A 9,202-nucleotide genomic window follows, 5' to 3' on the forward strand; every position below is an offset into this window, starting at 1 on the left:
TAGCCCAACAGTTTCCAACTTGTAAGGTGCACCTTAAAGTTCCGTTATTTCACATCATGAATAGCTTATCTTTACTGTGAAAAAATACTGCACCTCTGGTATTGTGATGCCCTCCTTGTTCTGCAAAGAACACCACAATAAACTCAGTTGAATCAATTTTCCCCCTGTGGTATTCTTGAGATCAGAACTCTTGCAAATATTATTTATATTTTTTAACTATCATAGATATTGAGGATACTAAGTTAAGAAGATTATGGTTCAAAGCCCATCCAGGCAGGAAGATCCCTTAGAATCTTATTTCCAATAAACTTCTCAGAAAAAGCCAGACACAAGTGGCACTGAGGTTGAAGTGGTAGAGAAGGAGCCTTGAGCTCAGAGACAGTGTCAAGGCCCAGAGTTCAAGCCCTAGGTCAAACCAATAAAACAAAAACAAAAATTGGGCTGGGAAGTTGGCTCAGTGGTAGAGCGCTTGCCTTGCATGCATGAGGCCCTGGGTTCGATTCCTCAGCACCACATAAGCAAAAAGAAATAAAGCCGGAAGATGCGCTGTGGCTCAAGTGGTAGAGCGCTAGCCTTGAGCTGGAGAGATGAGGGACAGCACCGAGGCCCAGAGTTCAAGCCTCACGACCTGACTCCCCCCCCAAAAAATAAAATAAAAATGAACCCAAACCTAGCATTTTTTCTCATTGTATACAGAGGCACATAACTAAGGAAATTGCTTCCTGTGTAACATATAAGTAGAAGAAAGAAGATGTCACACAATTATTCTCTTCATACCATGTTATACCAAACCCTCAAAAATGCTTTTTCTAAATTTATAAATTAATATCATCCATTTGTTGGCAACTCTGTCTAAATTATTCACATTATCATTTTATACATGAACTGTTGGAATGATCTATTAACTAAGTTCTAATTATAACTCTCTTGAAACAATATTCTAGGCAAATAGAATGCCAGAATCATTTGTGAATTTGTCAGTTAAAACCTCTACTTAAAAAGAATTTTATAGTATCCAATAGAATATGGAATTACAAAAAAAAACTATTTATTTTGAATCTAAATTCTAATTTTGCAAGGTCCACAAAGTCCTACATTAGATGAACTGTGCTATTTCTCCGGGCTTAAATTTTGTAAACCTTCATCATTTCTTTGGCATCCAACAGAATGATGCTTACTTACTTTTTCAAATTTTGGATGGGAATCATGAGCTATTTTGCATCTAAGAATGTTCTGTAATGAAGAGAGATTAAAACACAACTGAGGATTATATATCAGTTGCATTTGAATAGGAAATTTGACTTCTCAAATCATAATGACAAAATTAGCCCAAACTTCCAACTGTGTATTCTTTTCTTGTAATTTGGTTTGTTTTATTGAGACAAAAATTATAGTACCTGGTCCAGTGAAGGTATCACTATGTAATTCCACTCTCTAATCTCCTTTCTTAGTCTGAGTGCTAGAATTCCAGGCTTGTATCAGATTGCCCTGCCATAGTTTGTTGGTTTATTTAATCTAGAAACACACTAGCAAATCTGAACTTCTCTGATGATCTTATCCATTGACTGCTCAGATTGTTTATGTACAGTTTTGAAAGATGTTCGAACATTTGACACAGTATATGAACATTTTCAGATGCACATGCAGGAGTCTCTGATTCATTCCTCCATGGATCTGATCCCTTTAATAATGATTACTTGACTTTCTTACTATCTCTAGTCCCTACCTATGTAATAGTCTCAAACTTGTTTGAAGAAAGTTCACCAGAGGACTTTTTAATATTAAAATTTATCACTTGATTATAGTTTTACTCAGAACATATTTTCTATTGCTTTCTAGCTTTTCTACATATTCTGAGAGTTGTTTCATTTGTGTATTCGTGGGTGCACATATAAGTGCCCCTGTGTGTATGCATATGTTTGTATGCATGTATGGAAAACCTCAAGCTCTTATTCAACAATCTTGCTCATGAGTAGTATTTCATCACTTGAACTGTTCTTCCAATGCAGCTTTGGCTGGTTAATTATAGATAGTGTCTAAAGACTGTTCTGCCCAGGCTGGATGCAAACTGAATTTCCCAGACTCCTTTACATTCTTAAGTTTTATTTTTCCAGGAGTATCAACTTTTAAACTACGAACATTTTTGTGAGTGTTGTCTAACCTGTAGCCCAGATTTTTAACTCAAGAATTCATATAAAGATAGATGAACATACGCATTACATATGCTGAATGTACACTGTTAGAAATGTGATCTTAAGCTGGGTGGCGGTGAGATCTGAGGACTGAGGTTCAAAGCCACCCCGCGTAGGAAAGTCCCAGAGACTCTTTTCTCTAACTACAAGAAAACTGGAAGTGGCACTGTGGCTCAAGTGGTAGAGCACTAGCCTGGAGCTGAATAGCAGAGGGACAGTGCCCTGGGTTCAAGTGCCACGACCACCACCACCACCAACAATATATATATATATATATATATATATATATATATATATATATATATATATATATATATATATATATATATATATATATATACAAAGAAATATGATCTTTGCCTCCAGGTTCATTGCTAGTATAATCCCTGCTCTTTCAAGATGGACTTTTTCCAGTTAAGTCCATTCTCTTATATCTGAATTGCATGGAATCAGAATCATACTTCTATTCTACTTTTTACAAATTTGCACGATTGGAAGTGTGATTTAGAAAGGGAGTGGCCTCATACTTCATTTTCCACTTAGGAGAAATGCTTTCTCTATATCACTTCTGTAAATCTACATACTGAACTTGGCTTCATTGTTTCAATGTTGTCTTATTTGTAGATCCTTCTATATTGTATTGAACCCTAAAACACAGAACTTCTCTTTCTCCTATTATTGCTATTGTTTCTCTTACTGTTAACTCTTGTACACTTGGAAAATAATGCACAGCACATACCCTCACAAAAAAATGATCTGAGAACCCTCTTCCCATTTAAAATTCACCTTAATTTACAGAGCACTTTTGAAGTTTGAACTCAATGTACTCATGGATAATGCATTTATAATCAATATAAATTTCATATTTTCTTTTTACTAAGTTGTCTCTGAAACACTGCTACATGATGTCCAAAGGTGTCCTTGTGCTTTTTCAATGAAGCCAGCAAACATTCATTATACCTCAAGCAGCACCATAAATTGTTGCTAGAAGTAACTATTACTGGAGGCGGAAACTGATCCCAGGGGAGGAATTGAACATAGAGATATGACAAAGTTCAAGTTAATTTGTGCTTTCCTTTTTACTGTACAAGAAAAGGATCCAAGGCTTGAGGGAAACTCTGTCCCTGACTTTTCGAGTGCGTTTTTTACTCATATAAAACTGGCTTATAAACTTCTGGTTGATAGTATTACAAAAGGAAATAATGTGCCATTTGAGGGCCACCATAGAACAAAAGGAAATAACGTTGTTTTAAAAGTGTTCTACTGCAAAGAAAAAAAGACATGGAGATTTTAAAGTGCTTTATGGATGGATATTTCACTTCTGAGATGATTCGCTTGTTGCAGGATTTAGTTATCCATCCCTTTATTCTGGTCCTGAGTTCTCCATAGGAAAAAGGATTCCAAAAAGGCAGGATCCAGTGAGTATAATCAGCAAAAGCAGTCTCTTCTCATACCAGTACTCCTTTAAGGAGTGTCCCAAAGAAATACCTGGGTTTTTTTGTTTGCTTGTTTGTTCAGTTTGTGCTGGTTCTGAAGCTTGCTCTCAGAGGCTGGAACATGTCACTGAATCGATGCCTTTCCTGCCCACCTGTCCCCAAAGCTAATACTTTACTGCTTGAGCAAAATCCTCACTTCTGGACTTTTTGGTGGTTAATTAGCGATAAGAGATTGACAGAATCTCCTGCCTGGGTTTGCTTTGAACTGAAATAGTAAGAAAGCCAAGTGATGGGCTGAGAAGGTTACTGAGGAGTAGAGTGCTTGCCTTGAATGCATGAGGCCCTGGGTTCGATTTCTCAGCACCACAAGAGTAGAAAAAGCTGGATGTGGTACTGTGTCTCAAGTGGTAGAGCACTAGCCCTGAGCTGAAGAGCTTAGGGACAGTGCCCAGGCCCAGAGTTCAGGCACCATGACTGCCAAAAAAACGCCAAGTGACATCAACTGTATCAAGATTTATTTTTTGAACCAAGAAATACTAAATGATGTTTATTATAAAGCTAATATTTGACAATTTTTAAAAGAAGAGAATATGTCCAGCGAAGAAGCCATAACTTAAATAACAGCAAAAGTAAGTGCACTGAATCATTTTGGTATTATTTTTTTCTGCTTTGGAAGATTACGATTGACCTTGTCCTTCCTTTGGGGGAAACTTAAAGTCATATTTGCACTTTTTGTTGGTCGTGGGGCTTGAATTCTGATCCTGGGTGCTGTCCTTCAGCTATTCATCTCAAGTTCAGTGTTCTACCACTTTAGTTATGGCACCACTTCTGGGGTTCTGGTGGTTAATTGAAGATATGGTTCTCATTGACTTTCCAGAGCAGGCTGGCTTTGAACCGCAATCTTGTGGTCTCAACCTCCTGATTAGCTAGGATTAAAGGCTTAAGCCAACAGCACTCAGCTCATATTTCCATTTACTGCACTTAATGACACTATGTGGACAAAGAATGGAAATTTGAATCAAATGATGACATGGCAGCTTTTCAGAAAAAATTGAGGTAGCAATAAATAGTCCTCCTATTCCATTTTGTTACATTAATGACTCCTGAGCTATGCAACCCTTACATTAGCAACCCCTTGCCATCTGTGTAGGTGTATTTAGTATCAGGAGAGACTTAGATTTTTAGAAACCAAAAGGGATCAGGTCTGGAAAAACAACATAAGAGAAGATACATTTATCACACAGAGATTAAGAACTAGCCTAAGAGATTTAAAATGCTAAAGGCAATGAAGAATAAACCTGGTTGATAACTAGTTCTTCAATAACCAAGAATGGTTCCCCAGAATGATTTCTGGTATGCGTTAGTTACTATCATTTGTTCCTTCCTTCTAGAGTTATTCCTTCTCTTGTCCCAACTGATAATTTGCCTCTGCCTTTTTGGTGCCATGACTGACCAAAAAGATTTCCAAATCTCACTTAGACTATCCTTCTCATTGTGATTAGCAGTGACCTCTCAAAAGCCTGGAATCTTTGAATTTCCAGAATTAATCTTCACCTGACATCTAAGCACATTCCTAGCATTAATTGTTGGGACCTAATGAACAAAACTTTTTTTTCAACATAGTATCCTAATATAGGTAAAGTACATGAATTAGGGAGTATTGTCAGGTATTAGTATGGAAGGAACAATATATATTCCAAGTATGGATTATTTATTTTGCATTTACTAACTAATTTTTTTATGTTTTTTGGTGGTTTTTTTTGCCAGTCCTATAGTCCTGGAACTTAAACTCAGGGCTAGGGAAATATTCCTGAGCTTTTCCTTTCTCTCATGGCTAGCACTCTACCACTCTAACACTTCCAGTGTTTCTTTTTCTGTTTATGTGGTACTGAGGAATTGAACTCAAGTTTTCATGCATGGTAGGCAAGCACCGTACCATGAAGCCACATTCCCAGAGCTCTAAATGACTTTCTTAAGAAGGTATTATATTTTCTTTCCATAACTATGTATCATAATTTTGGCCAGTTGCTAGAAAAGAACGTAGAAAGCAATATTAAGTCCAATAAGGCTGGATGGACAGTGAATAACTGTCACGGTCTAGCCAGGGCACAGAGGGGCTTACCTCATAGGACTGGTTCAACAGACTGAGTGAGACAGTTCTTAACCCACAGCCCACCTCCAGAATGAGAGGGCCACCTTGGGTTCCAGCCACATGGGGACACTGGGCCACCTCTTCAGCACCCATACAACCACTTCCTGTGAGAGAAAGAGAGAGAAAGAAAGTCAGAATTACAATTAAGCTGGGTGCTGGTGGTTCAGGACTAAAGTCCTATGAGATATGATGAACATGGTTCATAGCCAGCCTAGCCGGGAACGTCCATGAGACACTTATCTCCAAAGAACCACCAGAAAACTGGAAGTGGCACTGTGGCTCAAGTGGTAGAGTGCTAGTCTTGAGCTGAGGAGCTTGAGGACAGCACCCAGGCCCAGAGTTCAAGCCCCACGACTGACAAGAAGTGGACTTCCCACCACAAGAAGTGTGCTGAATACCACACATTCTCCTAGGGACCATGGCAGAGAAGTCAGGCTGAGCTTTCTGTCAACTGGAGGTCATGAGATGGTCACCTGCCTTCTCCGTGACTCATTTTCCCCAGCTACAAAACTGAACACAGTGAAGGATCTCCTTCCTCATGGGAATAGGATAAGGCTGAAAGAGAACCATGTTTTGTTTCATAAACCCGTACGTGTCACATGAGTAATAACAGGCCCCATCTGAGCCCTTTCCCAGTTATCTTACTGCCGTATGCTCACAGAATTGCCAAGAACCGTATCTGACAGCCGCTCCTTCTGTTCCTGGCCCTGCTCTAGAGATCCCCCTGTATTGATCCCTTGTTTCCTCACAACTGTCCAAGGAGGAGACTGAGGTACAATGGTGGAGGCCCAACCCAGATCTTTATGGCTGCTGTAAACTAAGTTTGGGATAATCATCTAAACCAATGACTGAGCATGACACTATATGTCTACCATCCCAACTAAGGAGGACCGGGCCTCGTGGCGCACACCTGTCACAGATAGGAGGACCACAATCCAGCCCAGCCTGAGCACATTTTGAGTGAGTCTCTATCTCGGAAATGCCCAAGACAGAAAGGCTTGGATACCATGGTAGAAGACCTGACTGGCAAGCCTAAGGCCTTGAGTTCAAACCCTAATACACCAAAAAGAACGAGAGTCCCAGTGGCAGAGGCTCATATGTATAATCCTAGCTACTCAGGAGGCTGAGATATGAAGGTCACAGCAAAAGATTTAAAATAGGTTTGGCCTCACCCATCAGAAGTCATGATGAGAAAACCCGGAGTCTGACTTATGCTGGTGCACTCCATACCAGCAGGGCTCACATCCTTACTAAGTGCTGGCCATGCTCTCTGTCCCCCTAGGAAGCCAACCCCTGTGGGCCCCATACTCAGGTCCTCCCAAGCTCCAGCTGCCACCAACCAGGCCCAAAGGAGTAGAAAACTCAAAGGCACACAGGTCCCTTGGTCTTATAATTTAAGGTTGCTGAGTCCCCTTCAAGCGTCTCACACTTCCAGGCCCCAAGACCTCAGCCACAAAGCCCATGCATCCCCCAAAGGTAGCAGGCAGAAGTTACCAAAGGACCCAGCCTCCATATTACAATCCACTTCTACACACACACACACACACACACACACACACACACACACACACACACACACACACATACACACACAAATCCAGACCAGTGACAGAAGACTCGCCCATGCAGCACCTGCAATTTTCCAAATGATCACTCACCTGAGTACAGTCAGGTTATACAAGGAGGAAGATGATATATCTGTCTCTCTCCTTCTCTCTCTCTCTCATGCACACACACAGACACACACACACACAGACACACACACACACACACACACACACACACACACACACACACACACACAATCTCAGAGCAGTGCATCTCCGGAGTTTTTTGGTTCCTCTTCTGAGACAATGTACAAGCTGGAGCACAGGAGTTCCCTTAGAAGAATCAGGGGTTCCCACCCAAGTGGAGCACCACTCTAATGATGCAGCACCACACACACACACACACACACACACACACACACACACACACACACAGATTCCGAGCAGTGCCTCTCCAGAGTTTTTTGGACAATGTACAAGCTAGAGCACGGGGGTTCCCTTGGAGGAATCAGGAGCTCCCACCCAAGGGGAGCACCACTCTAATGATGCAGCATACTGTGCCTATCCCTTTCTCCAGGGCCAGTCCCTTGACTCCCCAATCACCAAAACTCTAGGCCAGGACGCTGGGTAAAGGAGTCCCGAGACAAGCAGGGGGTCATGGTGACCCCAGAGGTGTGTCTGACCTGAGGTGGCGGTGGTATTGGGGAAATGGATGGGGTCCTAAAGGCTACATACATGGACTTATTTCCAGCCTACATGCTTCTGGCCCACATGGCAGATTCTTGGGAATCCAGGACCACATTGTCTGGGAGCACCAGCAGAAACTAACAGAGCTGGGAAATGTGATCACTCTGTGAGAACTGTTGACAGTTGGGGGAGGGGACAGGCTGGGTGTATGTGTATGTGTGTTTAGGGGGGTGTTCCTCCCAGATATTCACATTCTGCTCTGACCCCCAGCACTCTCACTTCCCTAATGGGCTCTTCTGGGACCCTCTCTTCAAGTGAAAGGGTGACCAAGCACAGAGGACAAGGGCTCACACAGCAAGAGAGACCTATCTTCTGCATCCAATGCCTCAACCCCCAGAAAAAAGGAAAAGACCCAAGAAGGCAAGTGTGGAGGTGCTGCTCCCCACGTCTGACTAAAGCCACCAGGTTCCCACCAGGAAGATGAAGGGTGCAGATGAGTGGCTGTGTGGCTCCCACTGCTCCAGGCCAGGGGCTCTGTGGTGTCCCCTCCTCACCCATCCCTGCATCTCCCTGTTTCTTCTGACACTGGCAACTAGGGATGGGGGTGGGATACTCTGGTCACTCCCCACTCCCACCCCTGGGGCACATTTGTGGCAGAGCCCAGGCCAGACTGTATGGTATGGGGGAGCTGGAAGTCCAGTCGGGGGGGATCGCATGGTGTGGGGGTCACAGGGTATGGGCCCAGGAGGAGGCCACTCACATGTGCTACTGGGAGAAGCTGTTGGAGGCAGCTCCGGGTGAATTCGAGCAGCGAAGGCAGTAGCATGGCAAATACTCATGCCTGGAACAGAGACAGGGGGACCTGGACCAGGTCGGGGCCACAAGCCTGCCTGTGGAGTGCCATCACTTGAGGACTCCAAGAGGTGCCATGGGTCCAAGCAAGCAGTGCTCGGTTTGAAATGCAGTGCCACATGGAATGCTGAAGGGGACCAGGGCGTGGGCATGTGCGTGGCAGGGCTGAGCAAGACCTCTCCTCCTACGGCTTGAGTCTCTTGATCACCACTCAGCCACCTCTACCTTCTTCAACTGTTGGTAGTGGTGTCAACCAACAGAGGAATCCCAGTGCTATCAGGCAACATAGAATGTGGGTGTGACCACCATTCTTACATCCCATTGGTCAGAAAGAAC

This window comes from Dipodomys spectabilis, unplaced genomic scaffold, assembly GCF_019054845.1.
Source record: "Dipodomys spectabilis isolate Male_0828 unplaced genomic scaffold, ASM1905484v1 ptg000268l, whole genome shotgun sequence".
In the NCBI taxonomy this organism is placed as follows: Eukaryota; Metazoa; Chordata; class Mammalia; order Rodentia; family Heteromyidae; genus Dipodomys; species Dipodomys spectabilis.